At 41.5% G+C, this 20,235-nt stretch overlaps 1 protein-coding gene across 7 annotated transcripts in view; it reads left to right on the forward strand.

The window, feature by feature from the left end:
• ZNF521 (zinc finger protein 521) overlaps positions 1-20,235 on the forward strand; it is a 297,436-nt gene that overhangs the window by 73,800 nt on the left and 203,401 nt on the right. For 2 of the 7 annotated variants that reach the window (XM_070050373.1, XM_070050374.1), the window contains exon 1: positions 2,234-2,293. The exons of the other annotated variants lie outside the window; for them this stretch is intronic. The gene's annotated coding sequence lies outside the window, so the exon portion shown is untranslated. Of the gene's footprint in view, positions 1-2,233; positions 2,294-20,235 lie in introns of those variants that run through there. 7 annotated transcript variants of the gene reach the window in all.

The following is a 20,235-nucleotide window of genomic DNA, read 5'->3' on the forward strand; positions in this document are numbered from 1 at the left end:
ACAAATTATAATAATATTCTAAACTCCAGTTAACTGTGGTCAGAGCGATTCAGATCTTTATTTTTGAAGGCTAAAGGGTCAGATGTTTTAATATGGACTCAAATTTATAGTCTACTTAGATTATTACAGTGGCCCATTATTTTCTATTTTAAAGTGAAGGTCCTGTTTAGCTACTGAGAAATATTCCTGACCATCTTTTTTTCTGGAAAGCTTTCTAGTGAAACATGAAGACAAATTAATTATACTTAATGCAGACACATAAACTTGCAAGGGGTAGAGTTGGTGTTTTTAAACTGAAGTGCTTGCTGATACAGCAGAACCCGGTGAGGGTTTTACAGGAGTATTTATTGTGGCCCAGTGATTGCAGGCCGACCTTAGATTTAATTAGCCTGCACTGGACCAGAGGCTAGAATTAGACTCAGCCTGCGAGTCTGGCTAAGTGCTGGCTAATGCAAGGGTTAAGCTTCGAACAGAGCAATCCTCATGAGCGGGAGAGAGGCAAGAGTAGGAATGTATGATGTGCAAAACCAGGTGACTGAGGTGAAATCTCTTCCTTAGACAGAAGGAAGCAACTTTTCAAAGTGAGGTGCCTGGTGGAGACTCTTGGCTGAGAAAAAAAATAATGAGTAGAGGTGATTTTGATATGTGTTAGAGGCTCACGCCGACCTTCCTGTGAGATTTTGGTGGCACTTTCATTGGATAGAGTGCTTGCCCTGTTCATTACACAAAAAGAGGTAGCAGCTGCCTTTTGCACAAAGCAGGCACACTGTGGTTAAAGTCATTCTCTGTGCGCTTAATGCATTTGAGGAAAGTGTTTTGTGCTTAAGCACTTTTAAGTATCCACTGGAACACTTGAATCTGGCGCCCTAAAAATTTTAAAAGCTCTTTTATCCGTACTCCACGTGGTGCCTTTCACTTAGAAATCTTCTATGTGCTTTGCTATCCTTGTCAATTGGAAAGTGCTTCTATTCTTGCTGGATTTTTCTGTTTTGTTTTTCTTATTTGCAGGTGTCCTTGGTAAAGCCCTAAGGGGGGAGAAGCAGTAGGATTTCTTACTAAAATAATATTTCTATTTTAGGTGTGGCATTTTGTATATTATTTGATTTTTTTTAGACTTCTAACTAGCCCTTTCAAAAAGATTCCGCTGATACCTTGTCAGATTTGCGATGGAATATTGTTTTTGGCACATCCACAATGCCTTTCATTTCCCTGTGGTCCCCACCACCCCCGCGACACACACACACACGCACACACACACACAGCCCACATGTGGAGCTCACACCTACCTCTGAACTTGGCCAGCCGGATGCAGTGTGGCTCCACTGACTTCCTCTTTCCAAACCCTGAGTTGTGTTACTCCTGCCCCAGGCCTGGCCTCCCCTGAGGCTCCAGTGTGCAGGACCAGACTGCACTCTGCTCCCTGGTCCAGTGGCTTGATGTGCTGGTCACCACCGCCTGGCCTCTCTGCAGCATCACTGTGCCAGTGTCTCACCCTGCTCCCTCCCAGCTGGCGCAGTCTGCTCCAGCCCTTCTCTAAGCACCCATCTCCAGGACTTTTGCATTCTTGCCTGGTTCCATTGGGCTCCAAAGGCAAAAGGAAGAAGTTTTGGGAAGTTTTAGCTGTAGGAAATGCTAATAAAAATAGTCAGAGGTGACGGGTGACGTGCATTCTCCATCTTACCTTCCAGACTCTAGAAAGTCAAGGAAGTGGAGCTGGGGTTTTCTTCCAAAACCTTTGGGTGCTAAAAAAAAAAAAAAGTTCTCAGCTGGGAAGAGCTTACTAAAAATTTACTTACTCTCTCAGAAATGGTGCAAAGGCTCTTTTCAAGAGTCATAAAAACAGAATCCCATTTTGAACAACAGGTAAAAGAGCTTTGCCCGTGCTGTCAAGTGACTGTTTTTCCCTGCTAGTTTTAGGCCAGCAGGGTTCTATTAAATGCCAACGAAGCCCGGCCTGCGAGTCCTTCTCTTGTTTTTAACCACGTGCATTGGTTACTGGAGCCACCTTTGTAATGAGATTCTCCAAACTGCTCTGAGTGGTTACAAACCTTGCAAAGTGTATTGAGCATCATCTTGTGGGTGAGGCGGTGTATCCCAGTATTTTTGATGGCTTATGCACAGTTTCCAGCTCCACCGTTTAGTGGTTGTGTGATTTGGGGAGTGACAAAGCCTTTCTGGGCTTGTGTATGAGTAAAATGTGCCTACTAATAATGCCTTCTTATTGGCTGTCCTTACTAGGTAGATTGTTATGGGCAGCCAGCAGTGCCAGTTTTGAGAAGGTAGTGAACGTTCGGTAAGTATGAGCCATTACTGTTATTACATGGAGTTAAGGCTTTATAATAAGCTGTTACTGTTCTTCCATGAAATGTATCCAGTGGAGCAAACTTCGTGACTCATGATTTGAGTCCGCAGAGTCGATGTGGCCCAAGTTTTCCTGGGGGATAAGGAGTGAGTGCCCTCCACCTACCTTGTGCACACAGGAATGGGGAGGGCGCTTCCTCTCTGCACAGCCTGCTCAGTGTTTGTGTTGAATAACAATAGCAAAATCAAAGTGGGTTTACTAAACAGTGATTTCCTCCTGTGTATTTTAGACTGCTTCTTGTTTTTCTCATTTTCTCCATTCCTGGTTCCCTGTGAAAAAGTTGCAGTGGATCAAGTACCACACAAATCAATGTATGCTGTAAGGGCACAGGAAATCAAATGGCTGCAGAATGCTCATTTTTGTATGTCCTGGCTCTCCGCCCCTTGTCCGTTGTTTGTTGGTAGGATATAAAAATTTTCACAATCAGGAAGTAGAAAATGAGGGCAAGACATGTGTAAGCAATGATTTTCCTAGAATGAATAGAAGTAAGGATTTGATAGAATGGGTAAGAAGGGATTTGGGTGACTGTGGGACACAAACACCACTTTTTTTAAAAAAAATTTATTTATTTATTTATTTAAGAGGCAGAGTTACAGAGAAAGGAGACAGAGAGACAGAGAAGTCTTCCATCTGCTGGTTCACTCCCCAAATGGCCCCAATGGCCAGAGCTGGCTCAGACCAAAGCCAGGAGCCAGGAGCTTCCTCCAGGTCTCCCACGTGGAGACCCAAGCACTTGAGCCATCCTCCACTGCTTTCCCAGACCATTAGCAGGGAGCTGATTTGGAGGAAGAGCAGCCAGAACATGAACCAGTGCCCATATGTGATGCCATTTCTTCAGGCAGAGTCTTAGCCTACTGTGCCACAGTGCCGGCCCCCACAAACACCACTTGAAAGCCTTGTATTGTGGTGATTGAATCTGTGTTGTATATTCATACAATATTCTTTGGTCACTCCTTGAAATTACTCAATTTGAAACAAGTATGACCCTAGCTGGCTGTGAAGACTTCGTTCCTCACAGTGGGACAACACAATTTGCTTCTGTTTTTAGTTGTTATACAGAGAAAATAATTGGTCAGAAACAAATGGGGCTTGTATCAGTGTTTATATGTAATACTTCCCGTGTGCAGAAAACCTCACAAGTGCTTGGGTGCGGTCTTTCCTGTGTCTTCTTTCCTTATTATTGAGTTTGAATAAAGCCTGGGGTTTGTGTGGGGGGTAGTGCTGTGGTGTAGAAGGTTAAGGCACCATCAGCAGTGCTGGCATCCCATATGGGCACCAGTTCGAGTCCTGGCTGCTCTGCTTCCAATCCAGCTCCAGGCTAAGTCTCTTGGAAAAGCAGTGGATGATGGCCCAAGTCCTTGGGGGTCCCTGCACACATGCGGGAGACCTCGAAGAATCTCCTGGCTCCTGGCTTCGGTCTGGCCCAGCTCCTGCCATTTCAGCCATTTGAGGAGTGGATGGAAGATCTCTCTCTCTCTCTGTCTCTCCTCTCTTTCTCTCTGTAACCCTGCATTTCAAATAAGTAAATAAATCTTAAATAGAAGAAAGTAGCCTGGAGTGCATCAGAATCTGCTGGTCTTCTGTGTAGTGCTGGCTCTGACTCGTGGGTGCACGGCTGGGATTGAGTAAGGGCTAGAATCCCATCAGGTAATGATTATCCTATCTCGGACAGACAAAAGGAGATTAAAAAAGATATTAGAAGGAAGCTTTATTGCTTTTTTTTACATTCCTGGTGACTCCTTATAAAAAGATGAATTCTGTTGGTTAAAGAGTATGTGTGTGTGTATGTGTATGTGTGTGTGTGTGTATATAAGTGCGTGAGAACAGTGTTGCAGTGTCAGCCATATTGTGGGCATTTATCCTTTGCATTTCTTACCTCATGTTGGTGTTGTCTTTATCACAAGTATACATTTGAGGCATTTCCCTGACATTTTCCTGGATTATTTCCAGTGTTGCGAGTGTGGGAGCCATGACCGCCATCTGTAGGGCTGTAGACCAGGGGTTGGGGGTATTTGCATTTGGGTGGCAACTGGGAAAATATTCAGTGTGATGTCCTCCAAGGATCCTTTCAGCTCTGAGCTGAGATGGTGTGAAATAACTTGGCTCTAATGTAGTGCCAGGGACATTTTTTTGAAACATAATATGATATCATATCCTTTATCAATATATTGTGTCACTGCAGTTTGTGACATTATGCTGTAAAATGCTAGACCATAAAAGCCTGTAATTTATAAGGTTATATTAGGTACTTACTTTATATATTATAGCCTGATAGCCTTGTAATTCAACATTGCCTATCATTTATTCTATATATAATTCCATGGAGGGTTCTGGTGACATTATAAACCACAAAAGCAGAGCTCAAGTGGTTAGTCATTAGAACCCCAAGATAGAAATACCTTGTATTACATTATTCAGTATTTATTATTTTCCATAATGTGAAGTTGAAACACTTGGATCTGAAACATTTCTATTTACATTCCACCTCGCAGTGTTCATATACATGTCAATCACAAAAGCTCTGGTTGAATACCACATCACAACCATATGTAACCTTGTTTTTGTTTAAACCATGTGTTTGTTATGCAGCCCTGTGTTGTGGATCTCTCTGCATAGCAAGTTTTTCCCTTGGCTGGTTATCAAAGAGGAAGTTCTGCTGCCCATAGGTTGTGAAGCTTTTTGTTGCCTATTAAGTTAAAGAAAAGCAAAGTACATTTGTTTCTGAATGAATTCTAAATCATTCATACAGAGCTTGGTCAAAAATAAATACTCTACAAGGCTCTCTTACACAAAAAACCTCTGTAGTATTGGTCATGGGCCAAAGGGTGTAGTTATACTAATGTATGTTGAAAGGCATGAGATCATTATTGCAGAAAGCTGTAGTATATTTTTATAAATTGTCTGTGTGTCCAAACTAATTATATAATAACGTTGATGGATGCAGCCCTCTTACGTAGTCAGTTCTTTATAAACAACGCCACCCTCGCTTCCTCTCCTCACCGCCTCTTCCTTACACCTCTGTACCCTTTTCAGGACATTTTGATTATAGAAGCCTGGGTGTTGTGACAGATTTTGGTAACAGCAGCAGCTGGTTTATTTCATTTGATTTCAGAATGAAAATTAAGCTCCTCCTTCTTCCTCCCCACACCAATTTCCCTACAATTTGGGAAATTTTTCTTTTAGATTTGTAAGGATGGAAAGTTTAGAAAAAGAAAAGATGACCAAAAGTTAACAAAACAATGGAGTTCTAAAAAGTCCTTAACACAAGCCTACTGTAAAAAAAAAAAAAACTTATTTGATGACATCACATTACAATAGCTATTCGCAGTGGGGAGCAGATCTGTAGAGGGTCCATGGTTGTGGTCATTTATTATTTGTGTTAAAAGTGAAGGAAGGAAGGAGATTTAAGAAAAAAGAAGAGAAGGGGGGCAGAAATTAGGAGCAGCAAGGTTTTCCCTTAAATCACAGTGCAGTTTCTTTTCTAGCCTGTAAGTGACTTGAAAATAGAATTCAAAGATAAACAACCTGAGCGAAGGCCTTGGATTCCTGCCATATGTTAGGATCTCAATTAAGGGATGAAATTGCAAGACACTGTTCAGTTTTACCGTGGGTGAGACTGGGTCTGTGGGTCAACTGAGTGGGCAGCAGTGGGGTAAGGCATAGCTACTGCATTAGTATTAATGGGACTTAGGAGCACAAATCTCTTCAGATAGACCCCTAAAAGAGAAAAGTGGATAGAGAGTGGGGGTGTGACTTGACTTGAATCTCCTCTTTGTTAGCAATGCTTGTCTTTTCTCTTTGTCATTTGCTGAAGCATTTAGTGATTAAGTAACATGGAAAATCACAAACGAAAGAACTTGGACTCTTTGTAGAGGACTGAGACTTTAAGTGCTATTCAAAATACAAGTTGCAGGGAGTATTGGAATTACTGCATTTTTGGGTACGTGAATAACGATTCTCTCCATTTTAGCACTCATTTGCATCGCTCGTGCTGTCATATTTTGCTGTGGCACCATTTTCTCTAAGTATTGCATTATTGACTTAAAAGGTGTCATTTTCCAAATGATGGAGGCAAGGAAGTACATTTTCCTTATTTCGTAATTTGCACACAGATTGAAGAAGACTTACCATTGTCACAGAATTTGGATATGATAGATCTTGTGTTTTAACTGGATGGTGGGTGTAGGCAAATCTACCAGATCATTAATTTTAATGGAAGATTGTGGCATCTTTGAAAAATATTTTGAAAGTTCAGTCATGTTAATTTTCTTCCTTATCTCTTTCGGCTCTTTCTTAAGGCCGGATCATCTTTGACTTCTGTGTCAGCCTGGGTAGTTGTTAATTTGGGGTAATTGGGACTTCAGTATTTATATTTAGAATGGTGCTTGTGATCCATAAAAACAGAGTACAGATATTAACTTATTCCGATTCTGAGCAGAAACTGAATATCCTGGTGAAATCCTTACTCCCTTCTACTTATGTTCTTTGCAAAAGGGTAAGGTCAATGATTTTCAATACGCAGATCTGATCTTCCACGGAGACTTTTGGCATTCAGGTCTTGGTGAGTGCAAAGGTTAACATACACTTTCCTTGACAGTTGAAGCTCTGAGTTCTACTTTGATTTGACTCACTCAGAATGGTTAATTTAGAAAGTCAGAATAGATTTGGGTGGTCTTGTTTTTTTGTTTTGCCCTAAACCAACAGTTCTATTGCTTTCTACAAATGAAAAACCTAGCTGGATTCAATAGCAATGAAGGAAAAATAACATTGTATGAAAACCAGATGGTCCAGTGATGGAATGAATAGAAAAGATGGAAAGACTACACATTCAAATGGCTTTTGCCCAGGATGAATAGATAGTGGTTATATTCCTCCTTTTCAGGCATGCAGATGGAATAGACCCATTTACCAATGATACTATGTAAACCCATTTCTCTTTCAGTTTAGGGTTAATAATTAATGGGGTTTCTCTGAATGTAAAATTAAGGTGAACCAAACATACCTGATTTAATCGGTCTTCACTAGCTTTTTCACAGATAGAAAAGAAAGTGCTGTGTCAATATTAACAAGCCCGTGGAAGGGGCAGCATGAACGAGAGGAAAGTGTAGAGTGTGAATTAGACACCTTTTCTGTTTAAGAGAGCTCTCTTTTCCTTGAAGCAGGCAGGCACTGTTAGTGTACTGCGGTCATAGGCTGAGGATGGTGGGTCTTCCAAGTACCTCTTTCACTGCCCAAGTGTCTGAGTAGAGCTACTTCTCTCTCTCACTAGCTCAATGTATTCAGCATTAGAGTGATATTTTTATTGCTTACAAATTATGTGAGTGTTTGTTGCTGTTGTGTAGGATGTAAATAAATCAAAGGCTTTTGTGGGATTTTAAAATTCTTCCCAAGAGGAAAGAGCTAATATTAAGGCCTTCCCAAGTGGGGATTAATTTAGTATATCTCTGAAGAGTCTATTGGGCATTATATTTATACATTGTAAAATGTGTTTTGGTATGCTTTAAATTGGTACTTTTCTATCTGCAGGGTGAAGGTAGCTGTGTATACTTAGGGTAGGAGGAGGGAGATGACGAGGACGTGAAGAGAGCAGTGGTCAGGGCCCTGGTGTGGTGTTCAGCAACCTGCGGGTTATTGGTCTGATATTCAGATCATTTTCTCTGGCCCCCTGAGTAGCCTCACAGGCCTTGGATTCCCGTATGGTGGGACGACAAGGAAAGGCTCTCTTCTTTTTTTCACAGCCTCTTTTTAAATTTTGCTCCTAAAATTTATGCCCTTAAAAGTAAGCACTTTTTGCACATGGTGCTGGTGGCCAATTGCCAAACTTTGTGCTTCTCCGCCATCAATAGCAGCTTCCCTGGACGTCTTTTTGCAGATGCTGTCAACTCATCACCTTTCTCTCACTCCCTCACACTGCCTTCATGGATCGCTGCGTATGCTGGTGCTCGTGTGTCAGGGGGAAGGGCACAGCTGCAAAAAGGGTCACCCTGGAGACCTGGGCTTCCTGACTCCGTGGCGTGGGCAGTCCTGGTCAGTCGAGCCCCGTGACCTGTTTTCCCCTTTCTTTCCTTATATTTGTTTGGCAGGAAAGCCTGTTGGCCCCAGTGTGGAACACTGAACTTTGGCTGGTGAGGAAGGAGAGCTCGAGAGAGGGAGGGAACAGTCTTTGAAAATGTAGTGATTTGCCATCGTGTATACAGCTGGATAGCATTGGTAATCATAATGTGTACTTTGAAAGTGAGTTGTGTCTCTTGCTGATTAATACTCATTGTCCTCTTATGCATACCTGATGTGTGTGTATTACACATCATGTTGTTAGTGCGTGACCTGTAGATTCTGTGACTCTATTTTCATTTGATCACAAGTTGTGCTCCATGAGAGCTATTCGGCCAACTCGAGCTCTAGAATGTAGTAAGACTTGCTTATTTGTCCCCCTTTTTAAGGACGTCCTTGGCTTCACCTTCTTTTTTTTTTCTTTTTTGCTCCACAAGCTGTATTGGGAGAAATTTTAAAGTTCATCCCTTACAAAACCTCAGTTACATGATAGAATGGTTTATTCAAATGCCTGTCATATTCTTGTAAGTTTTATCACAGCAGGATCCAGTAGCCCCACAAATCGGCAGGAAATCCACCATAAATTTTTCAGTTCCTTGATGATTGAGTGTTTGCGCTATAGCAAGTTCTTTTGGCAATATTTTATAGGTTGGATAAGGAATTTGTTTTGAATGAAAGCCCAGATAAGGTTTGTAAGTTTTTCTCTTTTTCTTCTTTATTTCTGTTTTTTCCCCCCTTTGGAGTTGAAACATTTTTTTCCTCTGTGCTCTGATGCTTGGTTGAACAGTAGGATATTGAGGTACTTGCTGTGTCTGACAGACATAAAGTTAAATATACAACAATGAGGAAGGAATCTAGGGGACAAGCCATAAGTCCCACTATAGGCTTTAAGATGTTGTAAATATATTCAAATGACAACTCTCCCATCCACTAGACACAACATCTTATTTCATTTTGAAAACAAGTCTGAAGAATGCCCCAAGAATGTTACATTGAATGTCTGGCAGTGTGCAAGTATTTCTTCATTATTCCAGAGTACCTGCCCACAGCTGTATCATAAATATAAGTAGATTTGGCTATGGTGAACTTTGTTACATTTTCCTTCCAATGAGACTCTCCCTCCTCCCATTTTGTTGTGTTAGTAGAGTCTCCATTTTTCTGCAACATATAACTTTTGAAAAATATTTGTCAGTGAAATGTTATTCTTATATCATTAACCATTAATAAATGCCATGTGTTTAATTAATTGTTTTCATCAATATGGTAATAGTCTCCATTTTATATGATTAGTAGACAGAGCACACATCTTACTTGTAAATCAGCTAATGCCAAGAGGATTTGGGGATCAGATGTTAGGAGTTGTGAGAGACTGCCATCCAATCATGCAGTATCAACATAGGATGGTATCCTCTGTTCCTCTGACACCAGGCTGAAATATCCACCATGACTGCTGCCCAGGTGATGGTTTACTGGTTCATCACATTAAACAAAGCCCTTATTAGCAAAGGAATCTCTTTAGGATCCATAACTCTTACAGTAGATAATTTGGAAGCCAAAGCATCAAGGTTTCTGCAACTGAAGAATTTGTTCCCTTGCTCTTTGGAAGAGACAGGATATGGAATAGATGACGTAGATTCCACAATAAATCTCCACTGGCACCCTTTCTAAACTTGCGTGAGTTGTTGGTAATCTTTCTGGTGCTCTACTTTACCTGTAGGATGACCCTTTTTTACTACTAGGGCTCTGAAGTTTTAGGGTAAACATCCAAGGTTCTACCTAATTTTTAACATTGGTTTTATTAAAAATAGTGAAATATACTTGACCCAACTCCAAATTAGCCATTATGGACAGGTGGCAGATTTCTTATAGTAAGACCTCTATAAGATTCAACATTGTGCTTTAAATTTTTCAAAAGAAAAAGAAGCGGTCCTAGCTAATATTGAAATTTTGAGATTTGTAAAAATCTGTATGTAGTAAAATATTTATGTAGTTCTACAGTCTATGTTGTAGATACTATACACACCCTTATAACAATCTGATTTTGATGTTATTATTTTTATTCCCATTTTATTAATGGGGAAGCTGTGGGACAGAAAAGTCAAGTAACTTGAACAAAGTCACCTAGTAAACGATGGAGCTGGGGTATGAACATAGGCAGTTTGCCTCCAGACTGCATGATCTTACCTCTTCCAACATGCTACTTCTCAAGTTATGGCTAACTGTCAATATTGCTTTTCTAATACCTTCATCTTTTTTTTTTTAATTTTTATTTGACAGATAGAGTTAGACAATGAGAGAGAGAGAGAGAGAGACAGAGAGAAAGGTCTTCCTTCCGTTGGTTCACCCTCCAAGTGGCCACTGCGGCCGGAGCTATGCCCATCCAAAGCCAGGAGCCAGGTGCTTCCTCCTGGTCTCCCATACAAGTGCAGGGGCCCAAGCACTTGGGCCATCCTCCACTGCCTTCCCGAGCCACAGCAGAGAGCTGGAGTGGAAGAGGAGCAACCGGGACTAGAACCCAGCATGGCAGGCGGAGGATTAACCAAGTTAGCCACAGCACTGGCTGCTCTAATACCTTCATCTTTTAAACATGTTATAGAATTTTTTGGGGGGGAGGGGACAGGCAGAGTGGATAGTGAGAGAGAGAGAGAGACAGAGAGAAAGGTCTTCCTTTTCTGTTGGTTCACTCCCCAATGGCTGCTGCAGCCAGCGTGCTGCGGCCGGCGCACCATTCTGATCCAAAGCTAGGAGCCCGGTGCTTCTCCTGGTCTCCCATGCAGGCACAGGGCCCAAGGACTTGGGCCATCCCCCGCTGCACTCCCGGCCCACAGCAGAGAGCTGGATTGGAAGAGGAGCAACCGGGACAGAATCCGGTGCCCCAACCGGGAGTAGAACCCGATGTGCCGGTGCTGCAAGGCGGAGTATTAGCCTAGTGAGCTGTGGCTCTGGCAGATTTTTTTTAAGATGTATTTATTTATTTGAAAGGCAGAGTTACAGAGGGGCAGGGGGGAGGGAGGGAGAGAGAGAGAAAGAGAGAGAGAGAGGGAGTGAGAGAGAGAGAGAGAGGTGTCTTCCATACACTGGTTCACTCCCCAACTGACTATAATGGCCAGAGCTGGGCTGATCTGAAGCTAGGATCCTGGAGTTTCTTCCAGGTCTCCTCTGTGGGTTTAAGGGCCCAAAGACTTGGGCCATCTTCTACTGCTTTCCCAGGCCATAGCAGAGAGCTAAATTGGAAGTGAAGCAACCAGGACTTGAACCGACAGCCATCCAGGATGCTGGCACTGCAGGGGGCATCTTCACCTACTATGCCACAGTGCCAGCCCCATCTTAGAGAGATTTAATCTTTATTCAGATTCATGGTATTTTTCAATGTACTTTTAAGGAAGCTGACTCACTATTTGTCATTCACAAGTCAGTGGAAGTAGATGGAATCAGGCTGTTTTTCTTTCAAGGTAAGAAAGCGGTTGTGTTGAAGGCACTGAAAGTTTGAATGGGAACTGATAGTTGAGGAAGGTCCCGTCTAGATGCTTCCGTTGTCTGTACAGGCCTGTATAGAGTGTCTTAGAGAGAGGTCCTGTGGCAACATGAGGGTCTGATGTCACAGCCAGTGTGTTCAGGGAAGAGAGCAGGTGGGTTCCTGGGAGTTCATTTATTTTAAGTCTACCAAAAGCCAGTTGAGTCCAAGAAAGGGGGACTACAAAGATCTAACTATCCTTGCCCTTCTTCTTGTTCTTTGGCCTCACCTGTCCTTCCCATATTTACTGTTCCCAACAGCCAAAACCTAAGTCAGTATTTTGAACACTAGAATTAAGCAATATTGTGAGTTAAATAGGGGTGGTGTGTGTGTGTGTGAGAGAGAGAGAGAGAGACAGAGAGAGCAAGAGAGTGAGCGAGTGAGTGTGGGGGTGATGCTGTGAAGTTAACTGCAATTTATGTGTGTGTTTAATAATTTTCTTAAAAAGGTATGCTGTGACTAACAGTTGACTTACCAACCCAGTTTTGGAAGACAACCTCTGGAAACTTAATTATAGTCATGCTTTGCTAAGCTGTTTGTTTGACCCCTGATGACACTTGGTCTCTTTTTCATCTCCAATAATATACTCTGATTTTCCCATAGACTTTCTGCTTCCTTTCTTCCTTTTTGTGACTGTTTTTCTCGCTCTGTGTTCTGTTCCTTTAAATGGTAAACATGTTTCTCTTACCTCCTGCCCTCAACTTTTTCTCCTCTGCTTCTCCCCATTTTCCTCTCTCTCTGTCTCCCAGACAATCTAATTATTTTCCCTTGATTTAGCTAACAAATAGAACTTTCAGATTTCTGTTTAATTAATGAAAATTACTGGAAGAAATAATCAACACGAAAATAAATATGATGATGATGTAAAATGTACCCCATAAAATTAGGTTTTGAATATAATTGACAGAAGACTGAGATCTTCATGTCAGAAGTTCTTCAAAATGTGAATTATCACAAAAACTGGACTTCATAAAAATATTGATCAGAAAGCATATGGTATGTTTGATATGGGTAAAATTGCTAAATGAATCAAATTTTCATTATGTAATATTAATAAAAGTGAATTGATCCCAGTGAAAATAATTTCAGTGAAATAAGAGTAAAAATGCAAAAAATAGAGTGTTTAACTATAATAATGCTTTTCTATAATAAGAAGTTGATGAAGGAATTTAATCAACTCCGTTGAGTTCACTCCAGAAATTCTTAAATGATAAAAATTCATCAGTATAGACACAATTCTGTTTAAGTACTTGAATTCAATATTATCAGATTTAAAATGTTGGAACAAAATGGCAAAGTAAAAGTACTGGGAATAAATGGAATAAATGTCCCAATACCCTCAATCAGTCTTCACAGCCTCACAGATGATCTGGCAGGCCTTCATGTTATACAGGAGTAGGTGAGTGTGAAGAGTATAGAAAGGTGGAACCTGCTTTGTCCCATTGTCTGAATTTAATATTTCGTAATGATGAGACTCCCACCATTTTTATGGGATCCTTCTGGGAAGAATAAAACATCCTGGGTATATAAACACTTTATTACATGCAAAAAACTCAGCACTGTTAAATTTTTAAATAGTCATAGCATCACAGTCATGAATTGGAAATTCTAATGAAAAATCTAATAACCTATTTAATCAGTTTTACAGATAAGTTGAGAAAATAAGTGAATTTTTTCTCATCAGAAAAATTGTGCTAATAATGGATGAGGGATCTTTAAAATTTCATGAAAAATGCTTTTTGTGTAAAAAACTATGGACTTAAAATTCTTTTGCACCAAAATAAATTTAATTTTAATTCCATTTTTCCATGAAGTTTTTTTTTTAAGATTTATTTTATTTATTTGAAAGTCAGAGTTACAGAGATTGGTAGAGACAGTGAGAGAGGTCTTCCATCCACTGGTTCACTCTCCAGATGGCTGCAACGGTTGAAGCTGTGCTGATCCGAAGCCAGGAGCCAAGAGCTTCCTCCGGGTCTCCCATGTGGATGCAGGGGCCCAAGGATTTGGGCCATCTTCTGCTGCTTTCCTAGGCCATAGCAGAGATCTGGATCAGAAGAGGAGCAGCCAGGACTAGAACCAGCGCCCATATGCTGGCGCTTCAGGCCAGGGCTTTAACTGGCTGCTCCACAGCGCTGGCCCCTTCCATGAACTTTTTGAAGTGCCTTCATGCCCTGGTTATGGTAGAAATCAATGGGTGGAGGAATAGATGGAATTCGTGTCTCCTGTATGCCATGCAGCAGGAACTAAGTGTGAATATCAGTCACCTTCCAGTTCTTGGTGCATTCATGCATTCTTGTCCCTCACAGTGATTTGTTTATTATTTTGGTTTTCATCAAGAGGTTTGAAATTAGTGACAGGATATTTTTGTCATTTAAATAGTGCCTAGCTGGTGGTTTATTCAACATCATCCCAGCCAGTAATTACAAAATACAAGAGGAAATATTTCGCGGGGCCTGCTCTCTGTTCTCCCCTACGCTGCAGTTACCCACCAGAGGCATTTACATGGATGTACAGGGAAAGTCTGCAACAGGAAAGCTTCTCTGATGTCTCTTTGCTCCCCTGCTCCTCCCCTTCGTATCGGATTCTCTCCAAGGGACTGAGCCTAGGAAACCCTCAAGCCATTCTGGACCCACTTTGCGATCCTTTAAATCACCCTTACACTACAGAATTAAGTGACTCTTTCTTACACTTCCTGTCCCAGGCTGGGCTGATGTTCAGTGTGATCCATTTTAGCTAAGTAATACCACTGTGGTCCCGTTTCTTCTTGTATTTATTTACCATACTGAAAAACACTTAACCACTTTATAGCTTTGCTAACTTTTCCTACCCAGGAGCTCCTTGAGGGCAGAACTTGTTTTTCTTTGATCCAAGTAGATCTCTGTTCAGTAAATATTTATAGAATAACAAAATGAACTTCTACTTAGAGAAAATTCAGGCTAATATGTGGATGACCAGCATGGTCTTAACCTTCCCAGCCATTTTTATATTTTCCAAAGAAACGATCTATGATTTTAGTAAATTGGTAATAATTTAATAATTTAGTAAATATTTAGTAATATTTTAGTAATAATTTAGTAAATTATTTGAGCAATGTAATGATGTGGGAAAAATCATTCAGGTTTTGGTAAGGGTTTGGGAGCTCCTATGAAAATACTGTACTACCTGAATGTATCACCCCAGGGAAAGGTATCTCCCTTAAGCTGTTACTGTTTTCTGAAAAAACATTCCATTCTATTTTTGAACTTACTAGTCCTCTGTAAATCCCACATATTTTTCTTTCTTTCTTTCTTTCTTTTTTTCAGAGTAGATCTTTTGGAAAGGGCATGAAACACTCCCATGGGATGGGAGTGGAACAGAAGTGGGCAGAAGTGCTTGTTTACATGCAGTATATAGGGACTGCTTATACCGTCTGTTCTTCATAAGACAAGCGTTCCTGTCCATTGTGCTACTATCTCTTAATGGTCGGTTTACTTAATGACAGCTTTTATAACTCTAGTAAAAACTTAAGGGTTTTAGGATGTTTGGTCTGTTGCTCTGTTTGTTTGAAAATGCCTGGCTCCTTTTCCTTACTGCTGGTGGGATAAAGTGCTAGAGTCCTTTGACACAGCAAGGGCTGGGTAATCAGTTGTGGTCGTGTCTCTGGGTGGGACTTACCTGTACTCATCCAGGGCTTTCTCTGGTTTCCTTCAAGCACATTCCACTGAGACAAGCTAATAAAAGTCCACCTGGTTAGGGGAGGCCTCTGCAGGGAGACTGCAGGACATCAGCTCTGTCTCTTCATCGAGTGACTTTGAAACATTCGAAGAAAAACAGAATGAGAGGGAGGAGAGAGAAGAGGAGACTGGTAGAAAAAGGAGCGGGAAGTGGAGGTGAAGATCAAGGATAGTCTTTTGGCTTTCTGTTTGTCTTCTGAACCATTCACAAATACAGGGCAGCAAAATAGATGTTTTGACTAAAGGAACTGGAATTATGGAGTCATTCAGTGAGTTGGTAAAACCTGAGTTTGCCACTTCCATGTGCCGGCTGTATGATTGACAAGGTGGGCAAGTAGCAAAAAATCATGAAACTGAGCTGGGGGTCCAGGTGCTGGAGGAACCAGGGGTGGTGTCTGTGCTCTGATCTTTAAAGCTCAACCCAGCTCCTGATCAGCAAGTAAGTAAGATACCCAGTTAGTTCTCAAAGATGGTAACCCACATTTGCCCCTAGAGTCTCTGTTTTGACAGTTACTCGAGGTTCCCTGATGGAATTAGTGTTGGACCAAATTGGTGATGACTTTGGCGTGAGTTCCTGGAGATACAGATGTCCTGGGACCCTCCCATTCGTGCTGTGAGAACAGCACTCTAGTGCAGCAGGAACACCTTAGAATCTGACTGTAGAAACGTGGAGGCAAAAGCAGAAGAATCTTGTTTTATAAAGTGTCCAGAATGGAAGATTTACAGGTTTTAGTTATTTCACTCTGTTAAAATTCTGCCTTAACTTACAAAAAGATATAATGTAGATAGCTTCTATATATAAATAGATATTTATACCATATATTTTATATGTTATATCTGTTAACTAAGGTTAATTACTGAAGTTAAACTCCAGTTTTCAGTGCATTCATATATTTTTATCTTGGGCTAAATGAGATTCACTCTTACCTTGTTTTGTGTGTGTGTGCACGTATGTGGATTTTTTTGTACATTTTTAAATTTTAATTTTTAATTAGTTTTGAACAGATTCAATGTGTTTTGAAGATACAATTCTTTTTTTTTAATGATTTATTTATTTATTTGAAAGTTAGAGTTACACAGAGAGAGGAGAGGCAGAGAGAGAGAGAGAGAGGTCTTCCATCTAATGGTTCACTTCCCAATTGGCTGCAATGGCTGGAGCTGCACCGATCTGGAGCCAGGAGCTTCTTCCGGGTCTCCCACATGGCTGCAGGGGCCCAAGGACTTGTGCCATCTTCTCCTGCTTTCCCAGGCCATAGCAGAGAGCCAGATCGGAAGTGGAGTTGCCGGGCCTTGAACCGCCCATATGGGATGCCTGTACTTTAGGCCAGGGCGTTAACCTGCTGTGCCACAGTGCTGGCCCCTGAAGATACAATTCTAAGAACATAATGATATTCCCTTCTTCTCTCCCTCCCTCCTTACCTGTTCTTCCTCCCACCCTTCTTCCTTTTTTTTTTTGTCTTTGAGATAACTTCTTTTAAATGTATATTCCAGTAAAAAGGCTTAATACTTGGCCAGATAAGAAACTTAACAAGTAAAAAGCAAAAAATACCCTAGTTTAGTGGTTTTGATTATGAGGTTTGAAATTAGAGACAGGATATTTTTGTAATTTAAATAGTGTCCAACTAATGGTTTTTCCAAGATTGTCCAAATCAATAATTACAGATCAGAAGAGATATTTCACAGTTGTTCCTCAGTATCTATGGAGGACTTGCCCCTGGCGTGAATTCCACAATCCCTTGCATAAAATGGCCTATTACCCATTGAGGATCTTCAGGTATGCTATTTGTTTATTTGAGGGGGAGAGAGAGAGTGTGTGCATGTGCTGCCCCAGCCATCTGCTGGTTCACTCCCCAGATACCTTGCCCTCAATGGCAGTGGCTGCACTGAGCTGAGCCTAGAGCTGGGAACTCAGTCCTGGCCTCCCATGTGCGTAGTAGGAACCCAGTTACTTGAGCCTTTACCTGCTGCCTCCCAGGGTGTGCGTTAGCACCTAGTCATGAGCTAGGAATTGAACCCAGTACTTTGATATGGGATGCAGGCATCTTAACTGCTAGGCTAAACACCTGCTTCCCCTCATGTATACTTCAACATTTGTCTCTAGATTACTTAAAAAAGTGAATACTATATAAATAGTTGTTATAGTCTATTGTTTAGGGAATAATGATTTTTAAAAGATTCTGTGCATGTTTAGTCCAGATGCAGCGATTTTTGTGAATGTTCTTTTTCTGTGGTTAGTTGAGTCTGTGGATGTGGAACCTGGAGACACTGAGTGCTGACTGTGGTGATTTATAGGATTCCGGTTATGTTCTAGTTGAACTCTGGTGACCTATATTTCCCATCCCGTATTCTTTATGCAGTTTTACTCTCCACTTGCCTCCATATTTTCATTTATACCTATGACTCTCATGGGGATTTTGAAGACTGAAGAGATAACATAATGTTGCTAAAGTATTCTGCACGCCAAAGAGGTACAGTAAATATACAAACGACACCTGAGTACTAACAGTGGGAGACCCACTTCTCTCACTGAGAATCATGCCAAAGAATGTAAAGTTTTGTGATGAATTCTCAGCAATGGTCATAATGATAATAATTGAGAACAAACTACATGTTACACATAATATGTGTACTTTCTCATTGAATTTTTAAAAGAAATTCATGAGGTTGAAATATGATTTTCCAGTGAAGATGCTGAGGTTCTGCTTAAAACAGTGAGTAACGTGCTTAAGGTTTTCTTCCACCAAATCCCTGCCTATAGCAGGGATTATATATATCATATATCGTTTCCATGATGCTCCCTGTCCTTTTTAATGCTGACGGCGTTCCTCGAAATGCGCTGAACACTTGGCTAACATTATCTTACTTCATCCTCCATGCTAACCTTAAGAGAAGTGGGTATTGATTTTGTTTTATTTTTATTTTTGGCATCTTTTGCTTTACCCTTTTATTTGCAAGGCATGGAATCACGTAGCAAGCAAGCAGCAGAGCTGGGGTTTGAACACAGGATGTGTCTAACTCAGAAGACGCCATGATTTGTCATTGTATTGTATTGTCTCTGAGCCAATTCAGTTCATGCTCAAAAGTTTCTGGTAGCTTTCCAGGACTCTGAGAATGAAAGGCAAAGTCCTGAGTGCACCTTGCATCCTCTGTAGTTTGCCTGGGCCGACCTTGCAGCCCTGTCTGCCCCACTCTTCACCTAGTTTCCTCGGCCACAGCCGCACTTGCTCTCTGTTTCTAGAATGGGCTTGGCCTGTTGTCCTCCCTGGCCTGTTCTCATGTTGGCACTTTCTATCTACAGTCAATCTCCTTCCTTCCTCTTCCTACCTCTTAGTTTAAGGGTCGTTCGCTCTGGGAGGCCTTCCCTGCACCCCAGTCTAGGTGTACCTGTTGTTGATTTTCTTAGAATACCTGTTGGGTAATATCTGTCTTTTGACTATCAGTGAGCTCCAGGAAGTCTGCAGTACCCCTGATTGCTCTATTCCCAGGGCTGGGCACATGGAAAGCTCTTAACAAATCCTTGCTGCACAGAAGGAATGACTCATCTTGCAATTCTAGTTTGCCTGGAGCCCTAAAGCACCCTCGCATGTCTGTATGCTTTCTTCTGTACTCCCCTCAGCTCTGTTCTTACCTCTGCTCCTGGAAGTTTGTGCCCATTGTGCCTTCTCCAGCTACTTTGGAGATGAACTAATCTGATCCCCTGCCAGATATTAGCCCCTGGAGTACCTAACCGTGTACATGTGTGTTGGATTGAAGCAAATTGATACCATAACTCAGTCTTAAGAAGGTTTATTTCACAAGGGTCACAAGAATTGAATCAAAGGGCTGCTTCGAAAGTTTCTTCTCTGCTAAATTACAAATCCAAACTTGGCCAAGACCTATGGCTGGAATGGGCCAATTTACAGTAAGCTCATGATTTGATCCTGCTCCTGGGGAGGAGCTGCCTGCCTTTCAGGCTTCTCCGATAGCACCCCAGGCTGTGGAGGAAGATCAGGGAAAAGACTGACTGACTTTTCACTGTGAACTTTGTCAAGTGCCTTGGTGTTGACAATAGTTCAGGAACTGAGAGCTCCGTTGCTGAACTCTCAGTACGGGGGCTCAGCTCGTCTACAGCTCACTGACTCTGCGTCTTTAGACGTGTGTGGGGCCTCAGTTTCCTTATCTGTAAAACCTTGCAGGTTTTGGTGAAGCATACATGGCAGAAAGCACGTAGCAGGGTACCTGGCAAGAAATGATAGCTGTTATTTTTTATTATCATATTTTATGGTGAAATAGTACTCCAATGCCTGCAGAGCATTTTCAGTACTCCAGTGCAGTGGAGGGGCAGGGAGGCCCTGGGAAGCCCACATAGGTTTCATCCTTTGCAAGCGAAGAGACTGCATGGTGTCATTGTTGGTATTCTAATACTTGGTTTTTAGTCCCTTTTTTTTCCCTTTGGATGAATCCATAGGGTTGTAGACTAGAAGGTGGAAATGGTGATGGGTCAAAAAGCTCTTCTGCCTCTGTATGTGATACCTCTGTATAGGGGTTGTTTCCAGTGTTGTCTCAGCTCAAGTCCTTGGGAAACCATTCTTACAACATAGTGCCATTAGGAATTT

The sequence above is a fragment of the Oryctolagus cuniculus genome, chromosome 10 (genome assembly GCF_964237555.1).
Source record: "Oryctolagus cuniculus chromosome 10, mOryCun1.1, whole genome shotgun sequence".
Lineage (NCBI taxonomy): Eukaryota > Metazoa > Chordata > Mammalia > Lagomorpha > Leporidae > Oryctolagus > Oryctolagus cuniculus.